Source organism: Embiotoca jacksoni, unplaced genomic scaffold (genome assembly GCF_022577435.1).
Source record: "Embiotoca jacksoni isolate LCO1_2020_lvr unplaced genomic scaffold, fEmbJac1.0.p SCAF_34, whole genome shotgun sequence".
Classification (NCBI taxonomy): domain Eukaryota; kingdom Metazoa; phylum Chordata; class Actinopteri; family Embiotocidae; genus Embiotoca; species Embiotoca jacksoni.
In genome coordinates, this window is record NW_027185386.1 from 4,008,158 (window position 1) to 4,016,299 (window position 8,142).

Genomic DNA, 8,142 nt, shown 5'->3' on the forward strand with positions numbered 1-8,142 from the left:
TTAGCCACGTAGAAAAGTAGAAAAAAAAGAAGAGTCAAACATTACAATATTCACTCTTTTCTAACTTTTTTAACTCCATTATTGTCACCATCAGTCACCAACTGCATCTGTCTGCGGACTCGTGCTGAGCTCACAGCGTACGGAGGATTTTTTTTTCCAGCTTTTTCACTCAAATCTGTTGCCTTCCGGTGCCAAAAAAAAAAGAAAAAAAATTGCTATGAGATGAATGATGAAGTATAAAAATACAGTTTCAGGCCCGACAGCTGAACAATGAGCCGAACAAGCCGAAGGGAGCTGCAGATTCAAGTGATAATTCTCTTTAAGGAGAAGTATGTCTGATTTAGTGGCGTCTCGGGTTGAAGTCGCAGATTTCGACCAACTGAAGTCTCCTCGCCTCAATTTCTTGTTCCAAGTGTTTTAAACACTTCAAAAGAGAGACGGTGTTTGGTTTGTGCCTTCTGGGCAACATGGTGGGCTGCGTGCGAGAGGATCCGCTCACTATAAAGGGCTCATTGTAACGAAACACAACAATTTTTCGTTTTCAGGGGACTGTATACATATTATACTCCATTTATGCCAGTAGATCACACTAAATCCTACAAACTGGACCCCTAAGGTTCATGACTACAGTCACATCGTTTTCATGTTTTTCCTCTTGTAGGCGAAGAAGTGCAGTCTGTGTCAAAGGATAACAACAGTTTATTACAACTTCTTCTACGGATCTTCAGGTGACATTGCGAAAAATAGATATAATGAGAACAGAAACATAGGCAATGGAACAGATTGTAAACAAACCACCTGATTAGATAAACACCTTTCTAAGACAACGCTCTGATGACGATTACTCCTGTTTTCCATCCAGATGAAATGGTTTAAATAATCTGTCTGAAACAGTACACTGGTCTCATGTTTCTTGCGCCACTGGATCTCAGCAGTTAAATTGGTGAGTACTACGTTGTCATGACTGATGGAAACGATGGCTGCGATTATTAAAAAAAAAGAAAAAAAAAAAGATCCAATTTATAATGAACCGGAATTATCCTTGGTTGATCACAACAACAACAACACTGAATCAGAGTGAATGATCGGCCTCTCGCAGACAGACGGGGGAGAGACGGGGGTTGGGGAGGGGGAGGGGAGGCGGGGTAAGAGATGCTGCAGCGCTACACTTACACACAGAGATGTGGTGAATGTGGAGCGCGAGATGAAAAGTGATGCTGAGATCGAAATTGAAATGTAGGTGGGAGTGTGGGAGCACCAGCGGAGGAGAAGAGAGACCGTGAGACGCAGGGTGTAAATGAAAGACACGGATACAGACAGGAGGTGAGAATGATTCGGGGGCCAGACGGAGGGCACCAAGAGGCAATCAGGCCCCCTCCTGCAACCCCCCCCCCCACCACCACCACCACCACCACCACCACCAATCACCCCCCTCCGAACGGACAGGCGGAAGTGTGAACAGGCACCGGACAGATGATTAGCAGATGTCAGCGATGACATGTTATCTGAATGAGCCAATTAAAAAGCCTGTCGGAGCGGCTGCAGGGAGGAGGAGGAGGACGTCTGTGGAATCACTCTGCTTCATTTGAAGCCACTGCTGCTGCTTGGAAGGATGTGCTGTGTGATTGCAACAATCAGCAAACACCATGTATAATTTAAATCCTGTTCGGATATTCTCACAATTTCTCAGAGCTATTTACTCCGCTGTCACTCACATGCGAGAGTACGATTCCAGACGGTTTTATTCTGGATCCTTTTAGCTGCAAAGCACCAGGATTCATAAAGCAATAACACAAATCTCTGAAAGACCAGAGATGAAAACATGTAACATGATCAGGTTCACAGAGGTCGGTGGCTGTAATTAATGTTAACTCTGTTCATTGTACATGCTGAATTTCCAATGAAGCTGTAACAGTGTCGTTGTATTTCAGAGTCTTTTTCATGGAGAAATTATCAGCTGATTGCAGCGAATTAAATACAGAAGAGCCTCAGATCAACTATTTATGCATCAAATCAATATTTTGAGCTTATTAAAGCTGGTGGTTCTGATTCAGGTCTTCAGATACTTGGATAAAAACATTTATAAAAAAAAAAAAAAAAAACAACGTAAGAATGGGTTTTTTTCTTTCACCATGTCAGAAAAATTAAAATCAACCAGTAATCAATATTTTATATCTTCTGCTGTTTAACCGATTTTCAGGTTGACATCTACAGTTACATTTTCTTTATTAATGTTGAATAATTTAGCAACTACCCGTATAACTTGTAGTATTTCAAGGTTTCCAAAGTGTTATTCTAGTTTGTTTTTTGAGGATAGTTATAAATAACTTCTCTTTGAAGTCTAATCAAATTTAGCTGTTATCATTTGTAAGTATTTATAACTTTAGCTATGAAAGAGAAATTTTATTAAATTTCAAAGGATTCAGATTTGATAAATGGTCTGAATTAACAACTTCATCATGTCATTCTGATACTGTGGTGTGTTTCTGAAAGGTGTCAGTTTATCTGATCAGACTGTTCATATGAGAAGAGATGTAATCAGCGATGCCCAAACTATGGTGCGTCTACCACCAGTGGTACGCAGGGCTCCACCTGGAGGTCCCCAAGAGACTTACTAAAAAGGCCGAACAATTAAACTCCTACTGGCCCAAAGCCAAAAACAATGTCACTTCATTTTTTTTTTACAGTTATTACCGATACGTTTGTGATTATAATGATGTAAAAATATTTGAGAAATAAAGCTTCTCTGTGCTCGTAGGGTGACGTCCATCTGACACAGAAGACGTTAGCTTGACGCAGTCAGATTCAGACTCAGTCGTTGACTCCAGCCGGTGGAGTTTTGAAGTGGCTTTGAGGTCAAAGAGGTCAGACGAACCTTTCAATGCTGAAGGGAAGTCGGCAGTTGAGTCGCAAAGTGGGGCCACTTCTCGGAAGAGATGCAAATTTATTCTTCCATTTTGAAACAGTAGACAAATGTTGTTTTTTTTTTTTTGCCTTCCTGAGACTACTGGATGGTTAAATCAGTGAATTTTATTATATGGGGACACGGTGGGAAATGGTCTGAATCCTTTGGGAACCTCTGATGTAGATCATTACCTTTAACGTTCAACATTCATTTCAGGCGAATTAAAGCCATCGTTTATCTTAACTGTCCCCCTGAACTGCGCTCAGCAGCCATAAAATTCATAGGCTTTACTTTAAACTATAACAACAAGAAACCTATTGTCATAATCCGCCGCTTTCCACTCAGACTTTTTTCTGGGCGGACTGCAAAAAAAACATTCAGCATACGCTCTGTGACGCACACAATAATGAGGGCTGTGGTGATGATGTGGGTGTACATCCCGCTGGGAGTATTAAGGGTGGGGGGAAGCCAATAGGGGATCACGATGCGTGGGGGAGGGGGGGGGGGGACGCAAACACACACACACACACTCCCTAAACACAAAGATGCCAACAAGTGAGCAGAATGCATAATGTTATCATAAACCCGAAAACAAGCTATTAGTTAATTCCACACGAGCTCCGATGTGATTTGATAACCCTTTATGGATTAAAAGCTGCTTCCTCGTGTACGGGACGCACAGTAATAATTATATCGGCGCTAAGGCGGCGAGGGAGGGGGAATATAAGGGGAAGGGGATGGAACATTACCCAGCAGTTATTTACATTTTGACTAGCGAGAGAGCCATTAACAACCTCCTGCAGACACGCACGTAAATAAATGACACACACAAATGGAAATTCAAATGCGAGACGACGCCTTCATTTCCAAATAAATCCCATTCAGGTGAAGTCATTTTTCATTTAAGAAGCAAAAGGGGAACGGAAGAAAGAAAGAAAAAAAAAAAATATCAATTAGTGTTTTTCAAGAGGGATTGATTGCATATTTAAATCACTGTTACCTGGTGCTCGGCGGTGCATGGGCGTGCCTGCTTTTGTGCACAGTTCACTGGGTAACGTGAATGGGGCTTGACTAATTGAATTGCCGTGTTGTGCGCCGTAACAGATCTTAATCGGGCGAGAGCTTCAGCACAGGGACAGCAGGCCCACATATCTCCAAGTCTGACATCTGATTGCCGGAAGAACGACTACAAAGCGACGCACTGGACTGCTGCGAAGACAATAAAACAAACTGATAAATGTGTTTTAAGAAAAGTCGCGTTGCTCTTTTAAAGCTCTCTTAGCTCTTATGATGTATTTCCCGGCGCATTTGCAATTTAAATGTTGCCAATCAGGGTTAGAGGGGTTATTCAGACCCTGCGTAATCAGGAAGAGGAGCTTTAAGAAAAACAAGAGTTAAGTGCTTGTCGGATAGTCAGGGCCTCTTCAGTGGAAGACACTCTGAATATGAATGCTGTTTAACGCAGAGCATGCTCACAGTCAAATCTCATGCTGAGGGCTAATGCTTGAGCGAGCATGTGTGCTTTAAAGTGTGTGTGCTCTTCTCACGTAGTTACAAGTGGCGGAAAACATATTCAGAGCTTCTGCTTGAGCAACCGCACAATACAAGGTTATATTACTGGGTCTTATTAGCAATTCGTGTTTTTCCAACTTCTAAGTTCCAGCAAGAATTCTCAGTTTTCTGATGCACTCCCTTTTTTAAAATTTTTTTTTTTTTTTTTTAAACTCGCTCATGCCTTGCAGTTCTTTGGATCATGGTCTAAAATTATAGAAAAAAGGTAAGCGCAAGACTAAATGTGGCGAACGCTGCAGCTCTCTGGATTCTTTCCAATTTTCTCAGGAAAGTGTGAGAATATCCGGCTGCACTAGATGGATTTTATTCAATCTCGGACTCCCTGCTGCTGATCCAGAGGAGGCACCGCAGCTGGAACACCATTACTCTGCTTTTATCACCAAACTCTTCACTCACTCGGGCCACAGCCTTCTCTGAAAAACAGCCCTCTCCTATCCATCCATCGCTGCTTAGATTTCAAATTGCCTGGCTTATCGGTCTTGGACTGGAGTGTAAATGGTGTCCGCGGTGCAGCTGCAGTGAGACAGAGCATCGCCAAATCCCCGACAATAACAAAACACCCGCCCGCTGCGTTCGCTACGGCGATGAGAGGATCGGGACCATTCAGCGCCGTGCACGAGTAGTCATGGTGCCGCGAAACCTGTATTATAATAATTTTTTTTTTTTGTGCCGAGGCCCCTTTTTGAATGCAAAATTCAGAACACATCCTTTTGTCCTGATGAATCTCCATATGAAATGTGAGATGCGTTTGTTTGGGGAGGTGGTGTTCCTGGCGACCGGAGAGCTCCATATGTTCCGCATTTGTTTACCCAGTCATTACAGGCCACTCCACCCTGTGTGACTACACTGTTGTCTTAGCCGGAGCAGCAGCAGCAGCAGCACACACGCACACACACACTTACCTCTTCGTTTTCATCTCCATCGTCACGGGAACGGCAGCCACAGGGGTGAGCCGGTCCACAGGAAATTAGGAGTGTGACAAGATAAGACCCAGCGTTCATCTGATACTGTTCCCTGGCAACCGGTGGAACAGCGGAGAACGACAAAAGAAGCGAACAAATGTGTAAGAAGAGGTACGCGCTGATGTGAACGTAACGGGCGCCGTGGCCGCTTCAACTCCGTCCCATTACACTCACTTATAGGCTCTAAGCACCGAGCGTGTAACTCATACACAAGTAACATTATCCATCTATCTAGTTGCCCTTCGGCGTAGACCTGGTGGGCTCCATATTTCACCATCGTCCTTCAAAACACCGTCGGGAAGACGTGTGACTGAAGGCCCATCTCACACCGTGCTTCATGGGTTTGCACATCAGCACACGCTGATAAAGTGTTATTAAAGCAGCCGGCCCAGCCCGGACAGTCGCAAACGCAACACGCAAAAACTTCCCCGGTTACACACACACACAAAAAACAACAACTCGATTCTGGCCATCGTGAATGATAACGAAGTGACAAACGTGTGAGAGTGAAGGAAGCTGAAAATGAATCAAGTTCTGACAGCGAGCACATCGCACACACGACTGCAGTCACGAAGAGTTTTCAAGTTTGTGTTTTTGAGGCCCCACAGATTTCAGCAGCACTTCGACTGTCCTCCAAAAAAAGAACCCCATAGGTCTTTGGTTCAATCAGCTTAATGATTCAGTTACATTTCAAAGTGAAGCGCCCTCCAGTGGTCGTAACGACTCTTGGCGTCCCGGTGAATTGAGTGGAGTTCGGACAACGTCCGTATAACGTGAGTGTTTCCTCGTCAGGATGAGGCGGGTTGGGTTTCTCTTCGCTTCCCGTTTCCAACCATGAGTCGGGACAGGTTTTTCAGAGCAGCATTTGCTGTTGCCATGACGACGAAAGTTACATTACTTTATGGAAGTAAACTCACAAAAGGGTTCAAATCATCGTTTTAACCCGAAACCATTATTTTTTCCTAACAAAGTGTTTTTGTGTGCTTAAACTTAACAAAAGGGATTATATGGAAAACTTCTGGTCGTATTTGAGGATAGGAACAAACAAGCTATATGTTTGTTTGCGTTGAAGGACTTGTTTGGTGCTTTAAGAAACAGAAGAGTGACGGTGTGAGCGCACATTCAGGAGTTAAAGGTCGTGTCAACGTGGACTTCAGCAGAGCCGTGGGCTTTCACAGAGGCTCAGCTAGCTGTTGTAGGATTTTCACTAAATCCTTTTGAGTTGTAGGACTGCTGGTCACAACGTTTTATTAAATACAAAAGCTGCAACATGTGGTGGAGCTCGGGCGAGTAATGAAAATAAATAAAAATAAATAAACAGCTAAATAAAGTTGCGTAATTAGCAAAGGAATATAATTACTTTCTCCACGAGCAATCTGTAAAGAATAAATGATTTCTGTTTTCAATTAAGTTGCACAACAGTGTCAACAGGTTGGAAGCGGGGCAGCAAAGTGACGGCTTGTTTCCGTATCTCATCCGGTCCAAATTCCGCTGATGCGATGAAACCCGCTCTTTTGACTGTCTCTGCAGAAAAGAAAAGAAAAGAAAAGAAAAAAGAAAAGTGAACCCAATTTCAGTCTGGATTGTTCACCGCTGGCAGACCAGGAAAATGGTTTAATTTCTTGTTTATGATTTGGCTGCTCACACAAATTGCTGTTTTTGTTCACTGTTCCCCAGAGTCTGGCTCAGAAATACATCCCATCAAAAACAGCCCATGCAGTGTGCACACAGCCCCCGACTCCCCCCAGCGGCAGTTACGCACACAGAGAAAAGTTTAATCTGGTTGATGTTCAACAATATATCAAATCGTGCTTCATATCACTGAAAGTAAAAAAAAAAAATCGATTTCTCTATCCCTTTTTTAAAAATTTTTTTTACATTCCTTAAACTATTAAACTCTTAGACTTTTCCCGAACAATACTGTAAAGTTTGTACATTTTTTGTGTCACATCACAGCTTCAGCGCTACCTCCATCCACCCGGTCACCTACACCGTTATCACCGACATCATTAGACGTAGCGTTCTCTCGCACACCGACCGCTGATTTACTGATTCTCCTTCAGCCAATTGAAAGCAGGTATAGAGAACAGAAGCAGCTTTTTCTTGGGGGACGACGAGACAATTTTCAGTCGAGCCAAGTTTGAGGAACAGATTTGCTTCTTATTATTGTCGCTGCTGCGTCTGTTAAAATAGAGTCAGTGTGCCTGATGGGATTTTCACTCATGTGGAACTCCTGCGGCCACTAAAAGCATCCCAGAAGCCGATGCAAATTAACGTGGCAGCCGGGCTGAGGCTGAGCGTTTTTAATGCGTCCCTGTGTTGTTGGTTTTTTTTTTTGGAGAGGTTAGCTGACAAGCAACCAAAAATCAGCAGCATGACTGGAAAAATTTAAAAAAAAAAAAAATCAGCGGCAGGTGTCGTTTTTAATTACGACACGACGACAGCGAGCCGTCGGGCTGAAAGGCAGCGAGATAAATTGCTCTGACGGGTGATTTTTCTCGTCAGTGGACATGCAGGAGACAGTGAGCATCTGTTCACGTACATCGGCTGCCATAAATGAGTCTATTTTTGGATGTACGATTTTACATGGGCAGGTTGGAAGAATGTAGGCCATCGCGATAATTGCAGCGAGCATGTGTACAATAAACGTCGGTGTTGCCGGCGTGACGAAGACAATCACGCAGCCACTTCTTCCCATCAGTG

At 43.4% G+C, this 8,142-nt stretch overlaps 1 long non-coding RNA gene across 1 annotated transcript in view; it reads right to left on the reverse strand.

Annotated features, from left to right (window-relative positions):
- The window catches only part of LOC138207835 (uncharacterized), a 53,031-nt gene extending 47,577 nt beyond the window's left edge, over positions 1-5,454 (reverse strand). Inside the window, exon 1 of the long non-coding RNA XR_011179040.1 lies at positions 5,380-5,454. This is a non-coding gene — a long non-coding RNA (uncharacterized lncRNA). The remainder of the gene's footprint in view (positions 1-5,379) is intronic.
- Positions 5,455-8,142: the final 2,688 nt, after the last annotated feature.